This window comes from Amblyomma americanum, chromosome 9 (genome assembly GCF_052857255.1).
Source record: "Amblyomma americanum isolate KBUSLIRL-KWMA chromosome 9, ASM5285725v1, whole genome shotgun sequence".
NCBI lineage: Eukaryota > Metazoa > Arthropoda > Arachnida > Ixodida > Ixodidae > Amblyomma > Amblyomma americanum.
In genome coordinates, this window is record NC_135505.1 from 75,228,275 (window position 1) to 75,238,521 (window position 10,247).

Here is a 10,247-nt window from a genome sequence, read left to right on the forward strand (position 1 = left end):
AAAAACAAACAGAAGAATATAAAACAGAAATTTAAAAAGAACTTGCTGCGGTTTAACTACTGCTGAACCTGGTTAGAGAGCGAAAGCTGTGCTGAATTGGGAAATAGGCGCGGTTTGGCGTCCCGCCGCGGTGGCTCAGTGGTTAGGGCGCTCGACTACTGATCCGGAGTTCCCGGGTTCGAACCCGACCGCGGCGGCTGCGTTTTTATGGAGGAAAAACGCTAAGGCGCCCGTGTGCTGTGCGATGTCAGTGCACGTTAAAGATCCCCAGGTGGTCGAAATTATTCCGGAGCCCTCCACTACGGCACCTATTCTTCCTTTCTTCTTTCACTCCCTCCTTTATCCCTTCCCTTACGGCGCGGTTCAGGTGTCCAAAGATATACGAGACAGATACTGCGCCATTTCCTTTCCCCAAAAACCAATTATTATTATTATTATTTGGCGTCTGTAACGTTGAGTGCAGACTGGATAGCCAGCGCGCCCACACTGCCATCCGGGCAGGTGGCAGTTAAAGGTTCATCGCGAAAGGTTCATCGCGAAAGAATATTGATTTTCTAACATCTGAACATCTGATTTAATATCTGCTACGGGTCGTGTTTGGACCCAAGATTAAATTAAACTCATTTTTAGAATGTGGCTGCGGAGTCCCTGAAGCTTTCTTCACCTGCGCCATGGGTTGGCCTGGTATTGCACCGCCTCCGGGATCGGCCAGCTATATAATAGCGCAAGTCTTTTCTTTCGCTCTTTGCTCTCTTATCTTTCAACTCTCCTGCCTTCAGCACGTGGCAGTGATTGTGGCTCAGCTTGAGCCAGTGGGCAGGCCCGTGCACTTTCCTTTTCATTCTTCCTGTCAGCAACAGGAAGCAAGCAAGTCACCTCAACGAACGCTGCGGCCTATTGCTACAGTGCCGCGTGTACGCCAAAACGCTGTAAGGGGTAATGTATGATACCTACATGTCTCTCACTACACAGCTACTACCTCAAAGGGCTATTTAGGCGTCCACTGACCCAGGGAGCCAGTTATGCTCCCTTGCTTTCCTCAAATTCATCGGAGTCAACATGCATGTATTTTTCAACGCGAACTTCAATGAACCCAATGAACGCCGACTGCCTATAGAAACAGAGGTGAGAGCTCAATTTCAGCGTCGCTGTCAACTGAGTGACGTCATATCTGTCACATGATTCAAATTCGATTCAAAGGTCAAACGCGCGCACACAGCGCACACGGCGAAATAGGCCGCAGTGTTCACCGGGTGACCAACCTATCGCGATCAACCATTAGCCACCTCCTGCAGCGTGGCAGGGTGGCCGTGTTGCCTATCCAGTGTGCGGAACGCACTCTACGTTACAGACGGCAATCTGTGTCTGCTTGCCCGATTGAAGGTCGTTGAATGTCACTCTGCGACCTACCCGCTGACTGCTTTACCTAGCCTAGTGGAGCCTTTCTCTTCAAAAATGACAACTGGAGGGAGAAATAAAGGAAAGCAAAGTGCTTTCGCATTTCACGCGTAAGTAGGCAAGTGCAATCCCGTAGTCGTTTTTCATTAATGCATGGAAATAGTGCAGAAAAGGAAACTCTGTGCGCGCTTACGCTACAAAACACGAGGCTGCGTAATACGAGGATTTGGTTAGAGCTGGTGTGGTTTGGTTTATGGGGGTGTAACGTCACAAAACGACTCAGGCTATGAGCGACGCCGTAGTGAAGGGCTTCGGAAATTTCGGCCACCTGTAGTTATTTAATGGGCTCTGACATCGCAGAGTACACGGGCCTCTGCCTGTCTGTGTACTGACGCGTATATGAGCAATCATGAGTATGCGAATTTTGAAATGGAACCCGATAAGAATCGCGTATTTCAAATGACCTCCAAGATGGATGGATGGATGGATCATAGAGTTTCTTAATATTAACTTGAGGGAAAGCTGGCTGCGCTGCACCTGAACCTCCATGGGCGCGCAAAGCTTCATGGGGCGATGAGTTACTTGGTGTGAGACACTAGGTTTTCTTAGGAACACAGAGTGGCGTTGCTGAGATGTCCCATTCCGTATCCACGGCGCGCTCAGCGCGCAGACGACTTCGGCGTAAAAGTAGTCTGCAAAAGCCATAGTAGCGAAAACGCAACAGCACACGACGCCAATAAAATGTTTTGTTTTCCGAAATGCAGTGGGAAATGCTCTTAAACTGTTGAAGTGACAGCATTTTTTTCAAAAACATAATTGTCTTTAAAAGTGTGCCTGTTAACCACGAAATATTAGCAGTTGGGGCCTGGAATGCTTGGCTAATAGGAGAGTAAGCCATCACTTATTTTGAGAAACTTTGCATATACATGCTTGTTATTTCATTATATTTTGGCCAAAAGTTGTAGTTCTGCAGTCGCTAGCTCTCCGCCCCATGATGCTTAGAGCACCCATGGTGGTATAGGTGATTTCGAGGAAGCTCCATGCAAACTCCCATAGGCAGGGCGCCAGCTTTCCCTCTAGTTAATAGTAAGAAACTCTATTGGATGGATGGATTGAAGTAGGAGCGTCCTCTATGAAGCGGCGTGATGGTAGTTGCTACCATGCTCAGCTTTTTCTCTTCATTTTTGTTTAACTCTGCTGTAAACTGTTAATAATATTCGCCATTTTCTTTATAATACGTCTTCCTACACTTTTAAATTTATGTCACCTCTCTCATTTTGAGCCGCCAATCTTCCAATTCCTTTTTGGTAATTTCCACCGCAGATTTATTTACATGAGTATTGTTTGTCTGTATACTCTAGGGCCTCAGGAAGTGTGACTGTGCCTGCGTCGATATCGGGATGGATACGATCATAATTTAGTACGAGGTGTTATATTGTTTCTACAGATTTACCACACACAGCACATGTGTCTTCTTCTTCGTTAAATGTCTTTTATGAGCGTTAGCTCTTATTCATTAAATTTTGAGATTTCGTGGGGTCTGCTGCCACCTTTACATCACAGCGCAATCTGTGGCCGCAACTGCTCATCACGTTTCGCGATTTTCTGGGGTCTCCTTTCCAATATGAGATCACAGCGCCGTATGTGGCAGCAAGTAGGAAACATCACATCTCGCATTGAGACTTGTAGCGCCACCTACAATAGCACTTTTGAAGCAACCACCTGCCGCGACCAATGTTGACGGCACTGTCCAATATTGTGGATGGAGGTGGAACTATGTGAGTATAAGGTCAAGAGACGAAATGGCGGCATAGTTTCGGTTTCTTGAATCGAAGATGGTGGACGTTAAAATTGGTTGTGCCCTCCCATCTCTTTCGCCCTACCCTCAAAAGAACGTCCGATAATAGGTAGGAAAACAGCACCTTTAGGGACCGCTATTTACGAATATACTTTTTCCGCTATATATATATATATATACTCCGACAACAATGGGTACCCACCTGGGGACAGTTGTGTACCGAATTTTGTAGCCAATCAAAACCTTACGGGTTGTGGTATAGAAATGAAACCTCAATTAAATACCAGGTAAACATTGCAGTCATGCAATTACTAATTGAAACGTTAGAATATTGCACCGCAAGCCGAATTCTAGGCTACCTTGACCTCCCAAACGAAGCAAATTCTGTTTGGGACGTATCTTGAGGAGGTCTAACTCGACCATGGGTAGACGTGCATTGTATTTTCTCCGACAGATCGCGCTAGGCGGCGATCGTTCTGCTAGGCGGCGTGCGTGCACGCGTAGCCAAGCATGGTGGCAATCCACCCCGTTTCAAAGGGTTACATTCCGTTTCTGGAGACGAGCAGCGCGTTCTTTTTTCTTTCTTCGTCCAGTAAACTAAACAGCTAACGCTTGTCATTTCAACGTCTTCCAGGCGGTGGCGGCCTTTTTTTCTGTAGCTGCGCGTTCTACGACACCCTGGCCTAGCTTCAAAGACGAGGGCACTGCCTCTTGAGTTTTCATAAAACGCTTCGTTCCTGATTTGCTTTTTCCAATATTGATATAGTTCTAAACTATGCTTTTTTCTATTGAATCTATTCTCTTTTTACCTTCCGCGTTTTTAACCTGACCTTTAATGCTCTTCCTTTCTCCTTCCTTGTGGCTGACAAACTTACTGGTTAGATATCTAGTTCCTTTCCGCCAATGTGAGTCAACGCTCTTTCTGTATAGGTATTTAAATACCTTAGCTGCCCACCTATTATTGTCAAATTTCCTCAGGCGTTCTTCGCATAGTATTTTACTATGAGCTTCCCGTGCTTTGTACGATGCCCAGCGCATATCCTCCTGTACTGCCTCTTGACTGGTTTTCCCGCGGGCACCTAGTGCTAATCTTCCAACAGCTCTCTGATTTACTTCTAATCTCGACTGAACTTCTGCCCTTAAGCATAGAACCGCATTTCCGATAGTAAGCCCCGGCACCTCTATTTCTTTCCATATACCTCTCAGTACTATATACCTGTTGTACACCCACAATCCCCCATGTTTCATTATTCCGGCATCTCTCCGCCCTTTTGCTATGAGTCTGTTCGTGCTTTGCCGTGTATATCTCCCTTCGTTTACCCATACCCTGAGATATTTGTATTCGGCCACTCGGGGTATTTCATGGCCTTGTGTTGTAAGCTCCAGATAAGTTGTATCGTTGAAATCCATCACACCTGATTTATTTGCGCTAAACCTGAAACCTAAACTGCTCCTTCCTCTCCACAGGAATTAACTAACGTTTGCAAATCTTTATGACTATCTGCTATCAGTACAGTATCGTCCGCATACACTAAACCCGGTAGAGGTTGCTCAACAACCGTCCCGCCTAATCTGTAAGACGGATCATAACATAGATTGCTTCCTTGAAGCCTTCTTTCCATATTGATCATATAAAGCTTGAACAGAAGCGGTGATAGAGAACAACCTTGCCTTAATCCTTTGTGTACCTGAACAGTTGTACTCTTAATTCCTTCCCATGTTATTTCAACTTCGTTTACTCGACATATTTCATGTAGAAAATCAATTACCTCATGAACGACGCCTTCATCTTTTAATACGTTCAACGTGAGTTCCGTGTTCACGCTGTTTTTCAAGAAGTCCAGGAAGGATAAATATAGAGTTCTGTTCTCCGCCTTAGATATTTCTATGCATTGGGTAAGCACGAACAGGATATCATCTAAGCGCCGACCACTTCTGAACCCGTTGGGAAGTTCTCCGAGTATTGTTACTTTCTACCCATGACGGCATTTTTTTCTGCACCGCCTGCATCGCCAGCCTGTATATAACTGATGTTATCGTAATGGGTCGGAAGGATTTTATGTTCGTGTTATCGCCTTTTCGTTTATAAATAAAATTCAGTTTTCTCTGCAGCTGTGTGCATTGTGCTTATTTTATAAGACTATCTCCAATGCTTTAATCAGCGTTTCCTTGCCTCTGGGGCCAAGTTCATTAATTAGCTTAATTGGAATTTCGTCTCTCCCTGCAGACGTGCAGTTTGGAATATTTCCAGTTAAGACTGGTCAGTCCTAAGTTGTTTTCTATTGTGCTGTCCTGTGTTGCTCCCTTGTTTGGGGTGATTACCATATCGTCTTTCGTGAATGACTCAGCTATAACCGATTAAATGAAATTCACAGCATCATCTACTTCTAAACGTATTTCCTCGTCATCGTGAATCTGTTCCTTCTTTCTGTGATTCGCTTTGCCCAGCCAGCTTATATGGTTCCAGAATTTTCTTGCCCCCTTTAGTCGCATCGCGAGCTTCAGCCAGCCAGCCATCAAAAGACTGCTTTATCTTAGCCCGGACGAGGACCTGCACTTGCTTTTTATTTTGTCGATAAGACACCCATTTTAGGCCTGTTTCCTCTTCAGATAACTGCGCCCTCTTTGCTTCTCTGTGTTCCCGTGATTCCGGCCGTCGTTGTTCCATAGCCTCCCTAATTTCCTTATGTCACCAAGTTCGTGGCTTTCTCTTTCCATTATAGCCAGAACAGCGCGCACTAAGACACGGACACGAAGGGAGACACGCTCGTGTGTGTCGTGTCTCCCTTCGTGTCCGTGTCTTAGTGCGCGCTGTTCTGGCTATAATGAGTTACCAACTCCCCCAAGCATCTGTTTTAACGAATTTCTCTTTCCTCTCTAGCGGTTTACTCGTTTTACTTCTTTAATTCTTGCACTAATGAGTAGTTCTAACTGATTATAATCGCACATTTCCATTGGATGTTTCTCTATTGCTTCCTCTATGCCGGCCCCTTATTAGCGCTATTTGTTCGTCCTTTAATTTTGCGTAATCTTCTTGACTTCCCTGCATTTCTCTTTTGAGCAGTTCTCCCAACTGTAGACTAATGCGCTTATGATCACTTCCGAGGCTGTACTTCCTCTCTTTGTCTATTTCTGATATTGCGAGCTTGCTATACATCCCCTGCGACATTCAGCAGTAGTAATCGTCGTTTGACTTTTATGGGTATACCGCGTCATTTTCCCCTCACATTTAGTTTCTCTATTTACAATAACTAGGTTGTGTCGCTAAGAGATGCTTTGCATCAACTTCCCGTTACAATCGATGTATCCATCCAGACCCTCGATGTGGCCATTCATGTCATCCAGCAGAATAATATCGACACCTTCTCCAAACTGCTTTATATCGTCATTGAGACACATAACTATATCCTTGTTTTATTCTCTGCATTTGTATCCTTTCCCTAACTAAACTACTGCTAGACAGGTCCTTTTACCGGCAATTGTACCTGATACCCAGACATGTTCTTTGGAAGTTGACTTTATTTTTTGCCAATTTGTTCCTTTATGTATCAGCATACCTACTCCTCCTTCCTTCCTCCTGGTTGTTGTTCTGTTCCTCCCTTCCCAGGCGTAGCCATCAATAAACGTTGGGTCTTCTAGATCCCCGAGATGTGTCTCGCACAGAGCGTATACATCTACTTCTTCGTACTTTAGCTTCTGTTCTAATTCTAACCACTCCGCTCTCTTTCTACCGCCTTGCATTTTATGTACCGGATCCAAGTGTTAAATTTCTTTTCCGTAGCTTTCTTCCTGGACCTCCTAGTGGCTGTTTTATTGGTGTCAGCCGCCATTGTTACACTTTCTACTTTACTTCTACCTACCCCTACCCCTTGAGCCGCAGTGGACCCCTTAAAAAAGCCAATGCCCTGACTGCCAGGCGCCAGCCTATCTCGGCTCCTAGCCTTCCATTATAATGAATGCCATCTCGTGTAAATCCTCCGCCAAAGCCTGCTCAATGCTCTTCCCTGTTTATATCTGCCACTTCAAAGCATTTATCTTGGCTTAACTTTCTTATCTCTCGATTAACAGCCACGGTGTCATTGGCAACTTCTCCGTTATGTCCTTGCACCTTCGTCACTGAGCACACCACAATCTGGACTTGCTGTGCTATCGCCCTTAAATCGTCAACTCCTTCCGCTGATCTCTCCACTAATTTTGCTCTTCACCATTCAGGACATCATTTAGCCGTGCCACTGCCACTATTAAATTGCGCTATGCAATATTCTCAGAAAGTTCGCTTTTTTTCCCTCTCAGTACTGCGTCCATTGTCCTGTCTGGGAATGCTCCGACTGCTACTCGCTTATCACCCTTTACACGCTCCTTTAGAGTTCTCTGGCACCTGCTCATATTCGACTCACCACCGATAAACACAAGGGTATTCTCTTCCTCCCAGCTAACTTCCACTTTATGCTGCCTCTTATCAGTCACTGTGGCCTCATTCCATGGGGTTAGCTTGTTCCCCTTCTCTCTATCGCCTCCAGACTTCTTAGCTGCCACGTGTGCATGGCTGTTCCTGTCTGAACCTGCCTGACCTACTACCTTATCGCTGTCCATGCCAGTGAGGACCCATCCACGTAGCTTTTGCTGGAATGTCCGCCAATGTGGCCTCGCTTGGCAGCCATTTTTGCCTCTAACATTTGACTAAGCTGTTCTTGAAGTTTGCGCTTCTAGGCCCTGTCTACCTATAGCTCTCTTTCAAGAACATCCTTACGTAACGCTAGGTTAGTGTTCGCTCCGTTAGCCTTGTCTAGGCGTGCACTTAATACGCAACCCTTGCACATAAAATTCGCGCCTTCTGCCTACTATCAAAAATTGCTAGATTGTCTACAGGCTAAAAATAAACACCGGGAAGCACGTGCTCAAAAAAATTCTGCCTACCGCAAAAGATCGTCACCTAAAAAAAACGAATAACAACCTGCCTAAACTACTCAAGTCACAAATGAGCGCTACATATCGATAGCTGCTGGCCGTAAAGACCCGGCAGTTGGGCCATTAGCAGCGCCATCTATGCTGCAGAGTTGAAAGTAAATGCGAAAAGCTTGCCCTTAGGTACGATAGATATTGTTATGACTGGGTGTTCGGTCTGGTATTATGGAGTATGTTCAAACCGGCCGGTGCTGTGGCTCAGTGGTTAGGGCACTCGGCTGCTGACCATAAGAGGTGGGTTCGATCCCGGTCACGGCGGTGGAAATTTGATGGAGGCTAAATTTTAGATGCCCGTGCGCTGTGCTATGTCTGTGCACGTTAAAGATCCCCAGGTGGTCGAAATTTTCCTGGAGATGCCCACTACCGCACCTCTTTCTCTCTCCTTTCGCTCCCACTTTCCCCACTTCAATTAATAATTGGTTTTTGGGGAAAGGAAATGGCGCAGTATCTGTCTCATATATCGGCGTACACCTAAACCATGCCGTTCTTCCCTTCGAGTTTCCGTACTTCCCTTCACCCGCCGCGGTGGCTCAGTGGTTAGGGCGCTCGACTACTGATCCGGAGTTCCCGGGTTCGAACCCGACCGCGGCGGCTGCGTTTTTATGGAGGAAAAACGCTAAGGCGCCCGTGTTCTGTGCGATGTCAGTGCACGTTAAAGATCCCCAGGTGGTCGAAATTATTCCGGAGCCCTCCACTACGGCACCTCTCTCTTCCTTTCTTCTTTAACTCCCTCCTTTACCCTTCCCTTACGGCGCGGTTCAGGTGTCCTAAGATATATGAGACAGATACTGCGCCATTTCCTTTCCCTCCAAAACCAATTATTATTATTATTATTACTTCCCTTCGATAGGAACGAATTTTATACAGCAAACAGATGATACAGAGCATTTCACAATCACTCGTACGAGCACATACAAAGTGATTTACAATACAACGCAACTCTTGCAAAGTAACACTCGAGAGATAATATAACACAGCAAAAGCTTACAGCACTTCCCTTGCGGCACGGTTCCGCTGTCCACCAACATATGCGAGACAATTAATGGAATATTTCCTTTCCTCAGAAACCAATTTCGATTTTCTGTACTGTATAAAGGTGTTCAGGCTATGAAGGATGCCGTAGTAAAGGGTTTCTTTTATTTCGGCAAACTTCGGCTTTTTAACAACCCGCCGCGGTGGCTGACTTGTTAAGGGGATCATCTACTGAGCGGCAGTACACCGGGTTCGATACTAACCACAGCGGCCGACTTTTGATGGATGCGAAACGCGAAAGGGGCTATCAGGGACGCCGTAGTGAAGGGCTCCGGAAATTTCCACCACTGGGATAATTTAACGTGCACTGAAATCGCACAGTGCACGGGCCTCTAGAATTTCGCCTCCGTCGAAATGCGACCGCCGCGGCCTGGATCGAACCCCCGTCGTTCGAGTCAGCAGCCGAGTACCATACCGACTGAGCCAGCATGCTGGTGAACACATTGCGTTCTCTTTGCTTGTCTCTCTGCCGAATAAACTGATTCCGTTGCTTGTCTCTCTCCTGTGTTAGTGCACTTTATGTGCCAAGCTTTTGTTGTGTTGTAATATCTGTCGAGTGCTACATTGCAGGAGTTGCGTTGTATTGTAAATCACTTTGTATGTGCTCGTAAAAGTGATTGTGAAATCATCTGAATCATCTGTTTGCTGTATAGAATTCGTTTTGCTTGTGAACCTTTGGTTCCGACCCATTTTCTGACTTGCGACCGGCGAAACCTGTTCACCAAACGACCATCCTTCCCTGTGACTTGGTAGCTGCTCTCCGGCTGAGCTTGCCACGCTGAGTCGATCTGGTTTGAGACCGATACCACCACCCCCACACGCGCTAAGGGCATCTGGGAGTGCACGGGAAAGTTCGCAAAAATGGGCACGGGAAAGACGTTGCACCGAACGAGCGATGGCATTGCGTTGAGTCAGTGGAAGCACCGTAACACGGAGCCGGGTTCCACTGATAACAGTGAAGCTTAAGCGCTCTCTGATTTTTAGGGATTTTTTCAGGAAAGGCAACCGAGCAGTAACTACAGCCTTTTGATGAAAATACACTGCGCTCTGCGCG